Source organism: Alosa pseudoharengus, unplaced genomic scaffold, assembly GCF_046254945.1.
Source record: "Alosa pseudoharengus isolate Yale_2024_CS ecotype anadromous, Long Island Sound unplaced genomic scaffold, YU_APseudo_1.1 YU_APseudo_1.1_scf_3, whole genome shotgun sequence".
NCBI classification, from domain to species: Eukaryota; Metazoa; Chordata; class Actinopteri; order Clupeiformes; family Clupeidae; genus Alosa; species Alosa pseudoharengus.
Genome location: NW_027468718.1, coordinates 13,933,825 through 13,951,578, shown reverse-complemented (window position 1 = coordinate 13,951,578; position 17,754 = coordinate 13,933,825). Strand labels below are relative to the sequence as shown.

At 41.0% G+C, this 17,754-nt stretch overlaps 1 long non-coding RNA gene across 1 annotated transcript; it reads left to right on the top strand.

The window, feature by feature from the left end:
- The first annotated feature begins 308 nt into the window (after positions 1-308).
- LOC143099626 (uncharacterized) lies at positions 309-16,729 on the top strand. Its single transcript, XR_012981700.1, has 4 exons — positions 309-402; positions 1,398-1,670; positions 11,352-11,606; positions 16,665-16,729. It is a non-coding gene; the product is annotated as an uncharacterized LOC143099626 (long non-coding RNA).
- Positions 16,730-17,754: the final 1,025 nt, after the last annotated feature.

Sequence of the window (17,754 nt, the reverse complement as noted above, 5' to 3'; positions counted from 1 at the left end):
CAATCTGACTTCTTCATAATAGGCTGATTCTGCTGGGGGGATATAAACAGTGCAGAGATAGGTATTTCCAAATCAACAACCTATCATGTAGTTTCAGCCAAATGCGATTTTTCTCTGGTTTTACAACTGAAATGTGTAAATCTCTGTGTGTGTGTGTGTATGTGTCTCTCTTTCACTCTCTCTCTCTCTCTCTCTCTCTGTAGGTGTGTGTGCCTCTATGTTTGCCTCACATACCTCTCTCTGTGTAGGAGAAATTAGTTGATGTTTACAGTTGCCAACTTCTCCTGTCTGTGTGGTCATGCAGGTGCTGTCCCAGCTGAGATAGATCGAGCAGAGACACACCCAAGATGACCATTCTGTTCCTGTTGGGCTTGACTAGACTCATCAGCTTTGCAAACGGAGGTAAGACCCACTCATCATTCATCCTTCTCTCCCTTTCTCCGTCTTTCTTTCAAAAGTTCATCCCCACTCTGTTTGGGTCGTTCCAGGCCCATGACTGCCACAACCTTTGGCCAAATCTATCTTGCTGAATTGTTGTATTTAACATTTTGTGGAATCTTGCTGAATTGTTGTGTTTAACATGCTGTGGAAAAATAAATTCAAAAATGCTACTAAAGATGCCGCTGGTCCGTAGACTGTGCTCACAATGGGAGCTCGTCTGTCATGCCCTATACGCTGCAAATTAAATAGCCCACAACAGGCACTCTCCCTCTACACTGTTAGGTTTTATAAAACGAAACTGATACCACAACCGGTCGGGTTTGCTGAAATAGCCTAGCCTGGAAGCCTCTACCCTATATACCTGGACACAGGGACATGTCAAAGTTGTAAACACACGAAACACAACTTCAAAAAGCCCTTTTGGATGTGTTAATAGATCTGTAGTTGCACTTAGTTGTTAGCGATTGACCAGGTTGCTTTTTCAAATTAAATGCATTTGTTTGTAAAGGCTAGCTGATTGTCAAAATAGGGAAATGAAACTGCGTGCATTTTCAACCTGTATAGCCTACACAAACAATCTTAAATCGAAATAATTAACACAGATAGTAGCTATATGGGCCCACTACATGTCGTCCCCCTATGAAACATTAGCTACACCCCTGCCTGTGTGTGTGTATGTTCTTGGAATATTGGAATAATGTTCTTACTCATCCAATTACTCATATCTGGACTGTGGCTCTGGGCTACTTCGGGTTTTTATCTTTGATGTGGTGTTTTACTAATACTTTTTTTTGTTTGCATATTGGTCCTAGAATTGATCAACACAAATAATTATGTTTATCTCATGTTAAGTTGATTTCTCTTGCGTTCCCAGAGTGTCTCCTGTGTTATTGAGACAGAGCGATCCATGTGGTTGTTAGACCTGCTGTTAAATTCACTCTAATCCTGTTCTACAGATGCTGTTGTGCATGGAGGAATAGGACAATCCATCACTCTGCCTGTAGACAAACCAAACGTACATTTAGACAATGTTCAGTGGATACACAACAACACAGTCATTGCTCATTTGTATCAAGGGGAGCCACCAGCCTGCCTTCATGACAACATGGAACTGGACGATAAAACCTATTCTCTAACCATAAAAATTCTTCAGCTGAATGCTACGGGCTTATATGAGTTTAAAGCAGATGGCCTTGACACAGCACTTGTCTACAAGATTGTTGTATTTGGTGAGTAAGATTTGCTAGTTTTTTGTCTGTCTGTTTGATTTTAAAGCAACACAGTTATTTCTTTTAACCTAGAAATTACTTCAAACTCATTTTGATGTAAGGCTGACCTTATAGTGGTGACAATGATGTCGCTGTCATTGCTACAGTGTGCCTGGAATGCCTATTGCACTATGCATGATATAGATATACTGTGCATACTTGCACTGTGATATACAGTGCTTAGATATACTGTGCATACTGTGATATACTGTGCAAGGATTGCCACCCTAGTGCCACTTTGATGGACTGGCTACCCCTTTAGAGCTGTGTTCCAATACTGACAGTAAAGATATACTTGTGTGTGTGGATGTGTGTATGGGTGGATATGTGTGTGTGTGGATGTGTGCATGTGGGTGGATGTGTGTGTGTGTGTGTGGATGTGTGTGTGTGGATGTGTGTGTGTGTGTGTGTGGGTGGATGTGTGTGTGTGTGGATGTATGTGTGTGTGGATGTGTGTGTGGGTGAATGTGTGGGTGTGTATGTGTGTGTGGATGTGTGTGTGTGTGTATGTGTGTGTGGATGTGTGTGTGGGTGGATGTGTGTGTGTGTGTGTGGATGTGTGTGTGTGTATGTGTGTTTATATGTTTGTGTGTGTGTTTATGCGTGTCGTGTGTGTGCATGTATGTGTGTGTGTGGATTTGTGGGTGTGGGTGGATGTGTGTGTGTGGGTGTGTGTGTGTGGATGTGTGTGTGTGTATGTGTGTTTATATATGTGTGTGTGGGTGTGTGGGTGTGTGGGTGGGTGGATGTGTGTGTGTGTGTGTGGAGGTGTGTGTGTTTATGCGTGGCATGTGTAGTGTGCTTTTCAACCACTTTACCAATAACCTAGCCCATCTGTTACAATAATGCATGCAGAACTGTTTTTTTTTTGGGGGGGGGGGGGGGTGGATGTGTGTGTGTGTGTGTGGATGTGTGTGTGTGTGTGGGTGGATGTGTGTGTGTGTGTGTGTGTGGTGGATGTGTGTGTGGGTGGATGTGTGTGTGTGTGGGTGGATGTGTGTGTGTGTATGTGTGTTTATGTGTGTGTGTGGGATGTATGTGTGTGTGTGGATGTGTGTGTGTGTGTGGCTGTGTGTGTGTATGTGTGTTTATGTGTGTGTGTGCGTGTGGGTGGGTGGATGTGTGTGTGTGTGGATGTGTGTGTGTGTGTGTATGTGTGTTTATATGTTTGTGTGCGTGTTTATGCGTGTTTATGCATGTCGCATCTGTTACAATAATGCATGCAGAACTGTTTTTTTCCTTCAAAATAGTGTAGGGGACTAGTGATTCACCATAATTTAACAATGTTAACAAACATCATATGTGAAGTGTTTGTATATATCACTGATTATTGAGATAAGGGACAAAAGTACTTTTGAAAAGTCACAAACAAAAAATCGATACTACATTAATTTGAATTGGATATCATCATAAACATAGATCTATCGTGCCTGAAAAGGAACAGGTTTTTTATTAACCACTTTTTATAAAAATTGACATTTACTGACTTAGTAACTTGTCATTTGTCAACACTGTAAAGTCTTTAAGTGTGTAGAAATGGTGTGCCTTAGCAAGGTTTAGTGATAAATTGCATTGTATACACTTTTAATATCATTTTACATTGTTTTGGAATAAGCCATTTTAAATTACCTTAATTTAGTTTACTATTTTAAAATTTTTAATATATACAATCAGTGGTTTTGTGCACACAAGACACTGATGCATGTAGATAAGTTGTAGCCTAGAAATCTAGACGCACCCTAGCGGCGGCAAATTATTTTGCTCAGCCTGTACCTCTAGTATCAAACCATAGAGATTTCTATTGGCTGACGCCGTGGACTTCATCCAATCACAGCGCTCTATTTTGTTAGAGAGTCTTAAGGCGGGCTTAACAGGATAACGACAGTCCTGACGGTGAACAACAAGGAAGGTGGCTATGGCTAACGAAGAGCGGTTGTTTGAATCGGCGTTGGCGTCAACTTTGGAGGAGTTGGACTTGTGCTTTTCTTTGAAAGTTGAGCAACACAATGCACTTAAGTAATTCCTTTCGAAGAAGGATGTATTTGCCGTTTTGCCGACCGGATACGGTCGTAGCGCTGGCCTATTGCATGCCTAGGCAGTTTGAAAGACAATTCTCTGCCTTTGGATTAAGCGAGGTAAATGGTTCGATTCCAGACCATACATTTCAATGATATAGGATGGCCCGCCAGGCTAGATAAGTTGGTGTTTTAATGTATGAACACACTCAATTGAACAAAAGAAATTTTTATAAAAAGGAAAAACCTCCATCTTACGGGGTTGACACACAACTGACGGTGTTGACACACAATTGACGGTGTTGACAAACTAATCGAGAATCAAACTGATTAAAGATATTTACCTAGTTTTGACATGGCAGTATCAAGGGAAAGGGTATCAAACTTCAAACAAAGAGTTTCAACAGGACCTCAGGCAAGTAAGTTCTATGATTTGCTCCAATTTCTCTCAGCAAGCCACACAAGCCAACAGAGAGTTGCTAGACTACCCTGGCTGCAAATTACATTTGCTGCGGCTAGGGTACGTCTAGATTTCTAGGCTTCCCTCCTCCCATATTTAGGGTGAAAATTGGCAGTAGGACCACAAGGATGCAAAAACTCAACTTTCACATCTTGGTGTTTTATATCTACATCAATGGACTTTCCTAACCACCAGTGATTATCATACACCACTGCCAGCCAATCCCCTGTCTCAATACTGTTGATAATTATATCAACAGTAGCACCCCCAGGATCTTTCAATGGCTCCTCTTCCATTTCATCCACCAAATCTTACATTTCATCGACCGAATCCCCTGCTTCTCCCAAATCGTCTTCCATCTCCTTCATCAACATGGCCAATGGACGGCTCTTCCTGGCCCTTGCATCAGTGGAGTTCTTAGACAAAGAATAGCTGGGGGAAAGCATTGGCAATCCAATGGCTCACTGCAAGAGCATGATAGTTGTCTGTACCTAACACCAAACTGGCGAAGCCTATGAAGAAGCCCATACTTCTTTAGAACCTTGCCTGATACACTGCAAAAAATGAAATCTAACCAAGAGCTATTAATCGTATAATAAGATCAAAAAATCTATTTGGTATTGTTTCTAGTATGAAAAGACTTACCTAGCGCTCTCTTGAAATATCATTTTGACTTAATTTAAGAAGACTTTAACTTATTTTAAGGAGTCTTATCAAGACAAATTTACTTAATGCACTGGCAGACAAATTGGCTTGCTTTTAGGACAAATTTGCTTAACCCACTGGAAGAAAAATTTGCTTATTTTCAGGATGAGATGTCTTAAAATAAGTCAAACATTTCTTAAATTAAGTCAAATGATTTCATGAGAAAGCGCTAGGTAAGTCTCTTTATACTGAAAACAATACAAACTAGTTTTTTATCTTGATATAAGATTAATAATCTTGGTTAAATTTTATTAGATACGCAGTTTTTGCAGTGTAATGCCAGTTGTCTGTGACCTGATTTTTCAACGGCTCGTTTCTGTGCCACATGAGTTGTGTAATTCCTTCTCAGCTCTTGTGGAAAAGAAGATATCTCCTAATGTTGGAGTTCTGATGTTGGCTTCCCGTTATCATCCTCTCTGTTTCTGTTCATGGAGAATTTACAATCATTTTATCTTTTAGTTTGACATTTGACTTTTCTATTTGAGCCTTTTTTTCCGCCATTCCTGCCTTCTAAGTTTGTGTTGCTCTTTGAAATTAGAAATTTTGACGATTGGTCCTGTCTCGACTTTTCTGACTCGTTTTGAATCGCCTTTGACTGCTCAGGGTGGCTGCCAACAGGCATACTGTAGTAGGCTACTTGGTTTTGAAAATTGGTCAAAAAACTTTGGTGCGGATGGATGATACATTTTGCTATGCAGTTATGGTTGAAATAATAGCCCATCAGCACATCTCTAGTGTGTGTGCCTCTCTCTCGCTCAGAGGGGAGGGGGAGGCTGAGGGGTCGATCAAGCATGGATTCTAAACTCTGTGGTGGATAGGATCTATAATTAGGTGTTAATTGATATTACTACGCTAGGTCGAAGTACTCCCAAGTGCTATTGCGCCAAACATTGTAGTTCTCCTGTTTATTCGTTTGGAAAATCGCCACGTTTCATGTTGTGTGACCGTAGACATTTTTATCAACTACTCGTGCAACTGTATTTAAGTCGGGAAGACGTGGATGTTTTTGATTACTTCTACGTCTGGCTACGTCTGAGCCCGCTAGCATAGCAACATGCTAACACATTCGCGCCGCGCACCAGAGCGTTTGAGTGCACGTACCGACACGGGAGAGGTATGACTCAACTCGTGAAAGTTAAGGTAACAACATATATTACTACTGACATTGGGTGGCGTGTTCCTTTAAGATCAAACGTCCAGATAAGAGTCAGGACCTCAATTTAACATTCATGCAAAGGAAATCATCTCCTGCAGTAGAGTGTCCCTGTCACTGCAATAGGGCATCGGGATTGATATTTGTTTGGTGGCTTTTGGCCACAGGGAAGAGTGCCACCTACTCATACGCGTAGATTACGGTGGGGACGGGGGGGATATGTCCCCATCACTATTTATAATTTGAATTTTGTCCCCACCACTTCTAAAAATGTGCAAACCAATTTTGACCGAAAAAATCCCCACATACTTAAATCATCGAGTCTAAACCATGCGATAGGCGCGCACAATGACATCGTCACAGCATGCACACCTGCCTGGATATGTGTGGATCGAGTGTTGCGCGGTTAAGGTTTTTTAACATCCGCACCCACCCGACCCTCCAGTCATTTAATGCCTGCTAGTGACTGTAGCTCGGAATGCAATCGGTTGCCATAGTAGGCTATCCTAAAATCCAGCGATAAAACAAAGCATGAACTCATGAGCGTCGGTCTGCCCTATAGGCTATGCATATCCTCTGATTGTAGCCTAATGTTTACAGGCTATCTAGGCGATATTTGTAACATTTATTTTGTATTTGGCCTGTTATAAAATCATGTAGGCCTATTGAACAATTTAAACACATTGTGAACCCCAAAGTTGGAGACATGCATATAGACATTGCTGCACATTTATTTTACTCTGGAATGGCTAACTGTACAGGGGAGTGCTTTAAACTTTAATTAAAACTTTAAACTTTAATTACACCTTTGTGTTCGGTAAGGTCTGCTGTTTATTCTGATATATGGTTTGTCATGTGTTGAGGGAAAGTTCGCGAAGCCAAGATGAATGGGTAGGGAGACAGGCGCAGAAAATATGATTAAATTAAAGTTAGGCTACTTTTCTCGCGAACTGTTTACCACAACAACTAACCACCAACATCGTTTAAAAGCTGAGAAAAAGCTCTTTCGTGTGATACATGTGATGTCTGTGATGAATCTTTACAGAGCAGCAGATAAGGCCTGGCCATATCGGCTCTGATGTACATTGATTTAAATGCATTATCGCTTCACTACCCAACACGCGAACAAGAAAGAAAAGAAAAAAGAAACCAAGGCGCTTATGTCAAGATTTCCGATAGGCTTAGGCCTAGAGAAAAGACAGCTATTGGTAACCTAACAAGTAGGATTTGCTTTGCCTACTCTGCTGTTTGGTTGTCCCAAACTTTGAGACGACCCATACTCGCATTAACTGAATCTTATCAACCCGAACTGCGATGTTCCAAACAGAGTGACAGGATGCAATGCCTAATAATCTCACGGCATAACTGATACAGTGTGCCTAGGCCTACTGTTAAACACCTGAAAAATATTAAGCTGCTGTTTTCTTTTCATGACGAGCACTAGGCCTACGTTTGAATGATTTATGACTGAATGGAACGTTGCGTTTTTAAGCGCCAGAACTGCTTATCACGTCATGGTGTGACAAAGTTTACACCATCATCTTCTAATGTATCCTTATGTTGAGATGTCCATTCTCTTTGCCCTAGGCTATCATTTGTGCGTGAAGCATGTTTCAATTAAGACAGTACACAAGTATTTTTATTGTTGGACTATTTTTATTGTTGTATTGAATGATTTCATGAATGAATTGTACGCACATAGGATTACGGCTGGCAGCGCCACTGACCAAGGCCACAGTAGCCTGTGAACCTTTGATTTTCAAAGGGGAATCACGGCCAACGCAGGGGGCAACTCTTCTCTTCAATTTCCCTTCCAAATTACTTTTTATTGTCTGAAGACATCTATCGCAAGAATCTAACATTCTAAGCAACAGCAAAGCAAATGCAAGCTAACCAAAGTGCAGTCGGTTCTCCCGCCATGGTTTTGGAAATCACACACCTGCTGCATCTGAAGGCCCACGCATAATAAGGCCTACGCCTATCACTCTACACGCCCCTGTTGCACGTCACATTCATAGCTGATGCTGCCTCCTGGCTCCCCAAAATACCGCATCATGTGAACAGATAAGCAGGCCTGCACATTTTTTCCTCGTTTTCAGACACACGTTGCAGAAAAAAGACGTCTCATTGTTTTTTTGTCGGGTCGGGTCAGGTTCGGGTAGTTAATCAGTGCATATTGAGGGTTGAGTGGGTGCAGATTGACTCTCTTGACGGGTCGGGTGGGTGCGGATGTTAAAAAACCTTAACCGGCGCAACACTACTGTTGAGCATATTGTAATGCAGCGTTGAATGGATGAATAGCTTACATAAGGGTACCCCGCACTTTTCAAACCACACTCAAGCTTATGGTTATTGTCCCCACCACTTCTAAAAACAAACTGACGCCATTGCACCTACTGGCCAGCCACCAACACCACTTCCAGCAGGAACCTACTCTTCCAAGAAGGTTTCTTATCCAAGTACTAACTAAGCCTGCTTAGCTTCAGTAATTCAGCAAAGTCAGGGTATCTGGTCTGGCTGCTGGCTAAAAACAAAAGGTGAAATCGATTAATCTAGCACTTTATCGATCGATTAATCGGATACATTTTTTTTTTGCATTTTTAAACAACCAAAACAAATAATGCATAACGAAAATGGCTGTAAAATGATCAAGCAATTGGCACAGAGGTATTTATTCTAACTCCAACATTTGGCTCCAAAACTAAGCCCATTTATTGCAATTTACCCATTTAGTGTTTATAAGTGCCAATGCAAACAATTAAATAATGTTCAAAATGCTCTCTGTAAAATTGCAGCCTCTTGTGCATGACTTAGCTAGGCGAACAAAGCTGTCCATACTATGTTGTGAAGTGCTGGGAGGGAGAAGAGGGAAAGCAATTTAATGTATTAATATGCACAACAAGTTTCATGCTGTAATCTAGACTTGACATCAAAGTAAATATCTGTTTTATGTAGATTTCTACACCTGCAGCATTTACCATTAGGCTACTAAATAATGTTACCATTAGGCTACTAAAAAATAGCCTACCATTAGGCTACTAACAAATAATTTTACCATTAGGCTACTAAAAAATAATTTCTGGGGTGAGCCTATTTGCTATGGTAACCCAGCAACCTGTGTATGTGTGTGTGTGTGCACGCGTGCGGTGCGTGAGGGAAGATGAGGGTGCATGCATGTGTGTATAAAAATGGGTTCTTTTTTAGGCACACTGTCTTGCAATTGAATGTGAATAAGTTTACTACTTAAAAACATAAAAAGCTAAACATTATATCACGACATCGCTACAAATACAGTATGTGATTAAAATCAGCCAACATCAATGTAGGCTATAGGCTACGTAGATAGATGATAGATAGGCTAGATCAGGGGTGGGCAAACTTTTTGGCTCAAGGGCCACATTGGGTTTTGAAAATTGGCCGGTGGGCCGCACAACAACCCACCCCCCCCGCCCTCCCCCACGACACATGCATAAAAAAAAAACATTTTTTATAGCCTATAATTTAGTATGAAAAGTATTTGCTTTAAAATATGAATTGCTTAAAAATACTGCTAATTTTATGCTGTTTAACAAATGTATAAATTGTGCACTGTCGCTTTAAGACAGTCGCTTTAATTCACGTTTATTTCTCAAATCTTCTGCCTGCTCCGCTATGGCTAGTGCTGTACCTACGGCTGGGCCCTCTCACAGTTTTTAAATGGTCAGTAGTGGGAACTACTGTTGCCTTCATGATTTCCTTTTAAAACTTTCTTATAAGGAGATATCAATAATTCAACAATCACAAGCCAGCTGGAACCTGCTGTTCTCTCTCCCTCTCGTGAGTGCAGACGCGTTCCCAATTAAATGGATTGCATAATGTTCACGTTAGATCTGCTGCAAAGGAGATAACTAAGAGTTAACTTAGTTTAACATGATGTTATCTCTATTTAACATGATGTTTTGACATTGACATTGTAAACGTTATCTAAGGAGAGTGAAAAGCAGTTTGCAGTAAAGCTAACCAACGTCGTCTATCGCAGGAAAAAAATAGCGAGCAGCCTGATAACTAAATGAAATGCTCGGCGGGCCGGATGAAAGTGCTTGGCGGGCCAGATCCGGCCCGCGGGCCGCAGTTTGCCCACCCCTGGGCTAGATAGATTGATAGATAGCCTACTTTATTGACACTTGGTGAAACAGCATGGAGTACATGTTTTCGGTTCAGATGCTTGTTCTTTTCCTTTTTTGAGTATGTAATGATCCCAAAACTTTACGTGAAAACTTTAGACATTCTCTGCCATTTATGGACATCTTGACTCCGCCATCGCGCCAGCTAATTCAGAACATAGACATAATCTATGATTCAGAATGTATCACGATTCACGCGCTAGTGGTGTGCTTCCCGAACAACGGTCCGTGTGGAACAATAAAATCCCTGCGCGTATAGTGCGCGTCATAGGAATTTAACAAGGCTTCGAGGCAGTCATTTTTGTAATCGAGTTATTCGAGTAACTTGATGAATCGTTTCAGCCCTAGTTTACTGTGTCATACATATGATTACTGTCAATGTGCGTGCATGTGTATCTGTTTATGTACATGTGTGCATATGGAATGGGTTAACATGACCCCTGGAGGGAAACGTATGCAAAAAATTGGTCATGGCCTTACGGTTTTGAAGATATTCACAGAAAACTGTTGGTGTACAGTCACTAAATGTACACATAAATTAATTTATTGTATGGCCCCCCATGAACGGAAGTCCCTGAAACTTGGCAGGCATTCAGAGGGTGTTATAATGATCCAACACTTTCAATGTCGTGCAGTTTCGACCATGTCAGCCAGAGATATTGTGATTACACCTATTTTTTTCTTTTTTTTTTCACTAGGTGGCGCTATACATGAAATCAGTGGTTATGGGATGGGTTGACATGGCCCCTTAAGACCAACATACAAAAAAAAGGTGGTCCTCCTAGGCCCTACGGTTCTCGAGATATTCACAGAAAACTGTGTCCTCCCTACCCTCCTTTCGGACAATGGTTCCATGCTATCCTTGTGGGGCTACATGCCCACCAAGTTTGATGCACCCTGGTCTTTCAGTATCCTGGGAATCCTTGATGGAAAATTGCTCATGCCGAAATAAAACAAAACAAAATAGCTAAACCTATATGACCGCCACTTCGCTGCGCAGCGGTCATAATAAATAGTGTTAGTGTTTGAATGTCAACAGAAGTGACGTTACCCAGCCATTGCTGATACAACTTTTAATATTAGAAGTTCACTGTAGTGAGTCTAGGCCAAGTCAGTTACATTAAAATTATTTTGACATTTTTGCAGATCCTGTGTTGAAGCTCAAGATTACCAAACAGTGCAACTCTACCAGCTGCACCCTAAACTGTACAGGGGTGGATAATGAAAACACTGAAATCAGCTGGACTGATAACAAAGGTGGAAAGGAGTCTGGTCCAGTTTGGGTTGTGGCAAGGAGTGAACACCTTGATGTGATCTACACCTGCAACTCCAGTAATCCAGTGAGCGGGACCAAAAGCAGAATCTCGGAGAGAGAGTTGTTCCCAAACTACTCACCTTTAGGTTAGTGAAAAGACTATGTTGGAGTTTGAGAATACCCTTGCATAATGTTCTAAAATATCATGGGATAAATCTAAAGAATGCCACACACCAGCGCCATAATGGGGGTGTCAACGAACGCATTCTATCATAACCCAGCAGCCCAGTAAATGTCATCACAATATATTTAAGAGTGTGTCCATGAGAGGACCAGGCGGGGGTGACACATGCTACGTCACCGATTTTGATGAAACTTGGACAGTTTGAAGGGTCCACCTAAAAACTCAAAAAGCCAAAATAGTACAAAATTTGAAACAACCCAGGGGGCGTTAGGACCGCCTCCTTGTTTTAGGGCAAAAAAACTCCAAAAAAGGCCCAAAATTGCATAAAATGTTGACATCCCTCCTGCTGTCAGATTTAAACACAGCAAAGTAACAATCCATGCCATCAAAGGTCCATCCAAGGTTAGTTTAAAACTGGAGTTACAAGGCGTAAGGTGTGACTGGTGTCAGTCCAGGACTGCACATGTCCACTATGTCACATGCTTTTTGGCGAATACCCAAAAAATAGCAATATTCAGACCTGAATATCTCCGATGAGCAACCTCCTTTTTTCAAAATTCTTTCTGCACATGAAAGGGCCATCTGTGGACTTCATAAATCAAAAGAAAAATGCTCGGCCTTTTTATTATTTTTGTCGCTGTAACCGCCTAAATAGTGTGATCCAGCCAGTGATTTCAAATACATATCTATTTCAATGATTGGTTGAATCATAATGTTTAGGTCATTTATGGTGGACAAATGGAGATATATTATCATCAATCATGTCTACTGATCAAATCCAAGCTACATTTAATGTCCTGAGTGTAATATATTCCTTAAGGTAGCTCAAAATGACATCATCGGGTGACATACACCAGTATACCCGTAGGTCTAATTTTTGCAAATGTGATATCTCCAACATATCTCAGGGCTAGAAACAGTCACTTGGACTCAAATAATAACTTGTAAGATTTTGATAGTCAAAGGTCAAGGTCACTGTGACCTTATGTACATCCCATTGTGGTGAATAAACCTCTAAAAATCCCTGACATAATTGCAAATGTGATACAAACATTCACACTGGCCCTTTCTGAAACCAATCCCTACCCACTCCCCTAAGTTACGGTGTGCACTCAGGTGGGAATCACCCTTACAGCTAAATCGAGTTCTCCATGTAAATGGGAAAATGTTGGAGTTCTTTTATCACTTTTGGGTGCTATAGGCTAGTTGGAACTGCTCACCTCAAAGAACTATGATAAGCTATGCTAACAGTGGGTGCTTCAGACTGAGGTACTGCACACACACAGATGAGAAGGGTATGTATCATCTTATCTAACTCTGGCAGAGACAATAAGATAATTTCCCAAAATGTTGGCGTGTTCCTTTAACACTTGGTTAGGAGTGCAAGTGGCTAGGGAGAGAGTGTAGCTAGTTTCGGAAAGGGCCTTTCACTCACAGATAACAAATTCATTTGAATTTGATGGTCAAAGGTCATAGGTCAAGGTTATTGTTACTTCACATTCTTGTGAGGAATGCCTATAGGAAGTTTTTTTTTCTTTCAAATTCGGCACACACAGTCACTTACACTCAAAGATGAACTGATTAGATGTGAGTGGTCAATGTTACTGTGACCTCTCAAAAAAACAACATGGGCCTACTGTATTTTTACACCTTGAACAGAATATCCTGGAAACACCTTGAGGGAGTTATTTCAAATTTAGCACAACTTAGGCCCTGTACACACATAACCAGATATTTTATGTTTGGGTCTTTCATCCACACATAAACAGTGTTTTAGCCCACACAGATATTTTTTAAAAACCTTCTAAAGAGAATGCTGGTTTACTTGGATCTGTGGACATCCAAAATGGAGATTTTTACGAACAAGTATATACGTACTGTATATACTCTTTTGATCCCGTGAGGGAAATTTGGTCTCTGCATTTATCCCAATCCGTGAATTAGTGAAATACACACACAGCACACAGTGAACACACATAACAGTGAGGTGAAGCACACACTAATCCCGACGCAGTGAGCTGCCTGCTACAGCAGCGCTCGGGGAGCAGTGAGGGGTTAGGTGTCTTGCTCAAGGGCACTTCGGCCACTCCTACTGGTCGGGGTTCAAACCGACAACCCTTCGGTTACAAGGCCGAAGCACTAACCAGTAGGCCACGGCTGCCCCCGTGTACAAGGACATGATGGTTACTTTGGGTATTGGGTGGGCTTTACTTGTTTCGTAGCCTACTGTACCTCGATGTCCATCCATCGTAAAAACATGTCTGTAGACCCTGCTTATTAGTACAAGTTGTTTTAAAGCAGAGACTCTGATATGGTATAACCACCTAGCTTCATGTTAGGGTCCCACAAGGAAATCTGTCTGAAACATTGAAAACATGATAATGTACATTACTTGTGAATCTGTTTCCATTGCATGCCACATGACCAGTGGATAAAGTGGGATTTGGCAGGTGGGGGAACCCTAAAATCCAGTGTCAGTGCAACGGGGAAGAATGACTCACTGTTGGACAAAATATTGAGTATTGTGGTGTAGCAATACTTTTTGGACAAGAATTGATAGCTTCTTGGTCACCTCTGTACACATGAAAATTAACTCCCCAATTATTTTAACAATATAATCGTGCTGTATCGTTGGTATGAAAGAATATATTTATTATTAAATTATCCGAGGTGGCGGAACTGCGTTCCTCCCACTTTAATTCCTGCATATGACCGCTGTCTGCTGTGTTGGGCTAATGGGACAGTGCTAATTGAGTAATGCCAAGCTAGATTAACATTTTCCAATGTTAAAACCATTTATCACATGAAAAATAACAATGTTATTATCATGTGATAATAACAATAATAACAATACTCTGTGTTTCCAGGATATCATGTTCAAGTTGTAAAAATATTTTTTAGTGAATAGTGAAATAGTTTTTTTTTGTGAGGTCAGAGTAATATTGACCTTTCACCACCCAAATATAATCAGCCACAAAACTTCTGTTAGACTTTTTTTGAGGAAGGTCACTGAAAGGAGCTGTAACAAATATCGGAGGCTGCTGAAAAGGCAAGCCAATGGCTATGGCACTCACATGCTATTTGGGGTCATGTTGTAACCTGAATTGACTCTGAGACGCTGCTGCTGTGTTTTTGGAGTGGTAGTTGTTGGTGCCTACATCAAGGGCTTGCATGTCGGCTGTGTATGTTGTTGATCAGATCATAAGTGTCCACAGTAATGAAGAGGAATGAGTGGAGAATTTATGATATTGCTTGGTATGTTGGTATGTTGCTGATCGGATCATAAATGGCCATAGCAACAAACAGGAATGACTGAAGAATTTGTGACAATGGTTGGTAGTTGCTATCTAAATATTTGTTGGTATTTGTTGGTGTCTGCATCAAAGGCTTGCGGTTTGACTGGGTATGTTAATGATCAGATAATAAACCACCAAAGCAATGAAGAGGATTGACTGAAGAATGTGTAGGTATTTGTGGGTGCCCACATCAAGGGCTTACAGTTGGTCTGGTTATGTTGCTGATTGGATCAGAAACTGTGGGAGAAAAAGAACAGGAATGACTAAAGACTTTGGTGGTACTTCTTGGTGCCCTCATTAAGGGTTGGTGTTTTGTTTGTTGTATAGTTGCTGATGGGATCATAAATGGCCACAGCAAAAAAGATGATTAACTGAAGAATTTGTTGGTATTTGTGGGTGCCCACATCAAGGGACTGCAGTTTGCTTGGCTGTGTTGCTGATCGGATCATAAACGGCCACAGCAAAGAAGACAAATTACCAAAAAATGTGTCGGTATTGGTTGGTAGACAACCTATCATGAGTGTGGAGGGAGCTGGGTCTGAGATGCCAGATACCACTGTTGAGCCTTCTGAAGGTCACCGATGAATGACGAAGACAAAAGTGCAAGTGAATATTTGTACCAAATTTGAAAAAACATCCCTACAGGCATTTATGATATATAATTTTCTCAAGAATGCAAGGTCCTTGACCTCGACCTTTGACCACCAGATTCAAATATTTGTTATCTGTGAGTCAAAGTGAATATTTGTATCACATATGAAATTATGTCAGGGATTTTTTGAGATTTATCCACCACAAAGGGATATACATAAGGTCACAGTGACCTTGACCTTTGACCTTTGGCTGCCAAAATGTTACAAGTTATTATTTGAATCCAAGTGACTGTTTCTAGCCCTGAGATATGTTGGAGATATCACATTTGCAAATATTGGACCTACGGGTATACTGGTGTATGTCACCCAATGATGTCATTTTGAGCTACCTTAAAGAATATATTGCACTTAGGACATTAAATCTAGCTTGGATTTGATCGATCAGTAGACATGATTGATGATAATATATCTCCATTTGTCCACCATAAATGACCTAAACATTATGTTTCAACCAATCATTGAAATAGATATGTATTTGAAATCACTGGCTGGATCACACTATTTAGGCGGTTACAGCGACAAAAATAATAAAAAGGCCGAGCATTTTTCTTTTGATTTATGAAGTCCACAGATGGCCCTTCCATGTGCAGAAAGAATTTTGAAAAAAGGAGGTTGCTCATCGGAGATATTCAGGTCTGAATATTGCTATTTTTGGGGTATTCGCCAAAAGGCATTTGACATAGTAGATACGTGCAGTCCTGGACTGACACCAGTCACACCTTACGCCTTGTAACTCCAGTTTTAAACTAACCTTGGATGGACCTTTGATGGCATGGATTGTTACTTTGCTGTGTTTAAATCTGACAGCAGGAGGGATGTCAACATTTTATGCAATTTTGGGCCTTTTTTTGAGGTTTTTTGGCCTAAAACAAGGACGGGGGCCTAACTCCCCCTGGGTTGTTTCAAATTTTGTACTATTTTGGCTTTTTGAGTTTTTAGGTGGACCCTTCAAACTGTCCAAGTTTCATCAAAATCGGTGACGTAGCATGTGTCACCCCCGCCTGGTCCTCTCATGGACACACTCTTAAAACATAGAGGTGTTTAATGATATATTTCTGCTCCTTTTTGCAGAATCCATTGGCAGAAAACATTTTATGGTTTGGGTAACATTGGTCCTCCTCACACCACTGCTCTCTCTACTAATTTGGAGGTATGTTTACTTTTTTGCTCATTGCAACAAAGATGTTTACAAATGTATTAGGGTAGCACTCCAAACTCTTTTATACCATTCTGGAGTATTTTGGGCAAAAAGTAGTGATGCCATATGTTGTGTATGCTAAATGTTTATATTTATTTTTTATTTATTTAGCAGACACTTTTATCCAAAGCGACTTATAGCCAGAGAAAGGACACAGATTGATGGAGATGGCCACAGCATTGCCATGACAGCCTAGGGGTCTTCTGCAGTATCCTGACAGCAGGGGTGGCCTGTGCATTGTGCCTCATGACCTGAGGAGGTCTCTGCATAGTTTTTTACCAACTGGATGGGTCTACACTTCTTTCCTGTGACCAAACAGGTCTCCACCATTCCTCGCTAACTGAGGGACTGCTACAACAGCCAAGAGCGTATCAGCCTCGGGGTATCGGGCAGAAAAGCTGTTGCGGGCTATTACACGCACATACACAAACTTTGGTGCAAATCCATTGATACATTCTGATACATGCAAGGACACATAAACGAGAAATACACACAACATTTGCACAATAACAAGACTGACACAGGGCCTGTTTTATTATATATATTATATTTTATTATTCTTAACCCTTTGCATACGGCCCATTCCATATACAGTACAGTAAAATGTGTTGTTAAAACAGTAAAATGTTTAACCGGCGGCTTGTGCGTTGTTTGTTGGTTGTTACTCCTAACTTGATAACTTGGTTATCTTTCTCCCGACTGGTGGGTTGGATCAGGGCCGATGGTTACTGCCTGTCTGCCCCCTCTGGTGGTCAAGCCAATTTATTTGTCAGTAATACTTTGTCTCCTTTGTCTGTCTTGTTTGATTTATGTCAGTAAATCATGTATTTTTGTATGTCTCTGTCTTTTCTATGTATCATGTATCTGTGTGCCCTTTTGGTGTAGTGTTAAATGGGTGTTAGGTAGACTCCTGTAATTCATGGGGTGGCGTAGTCTAAGAACTTCCCCTGTCATGCCACAGGA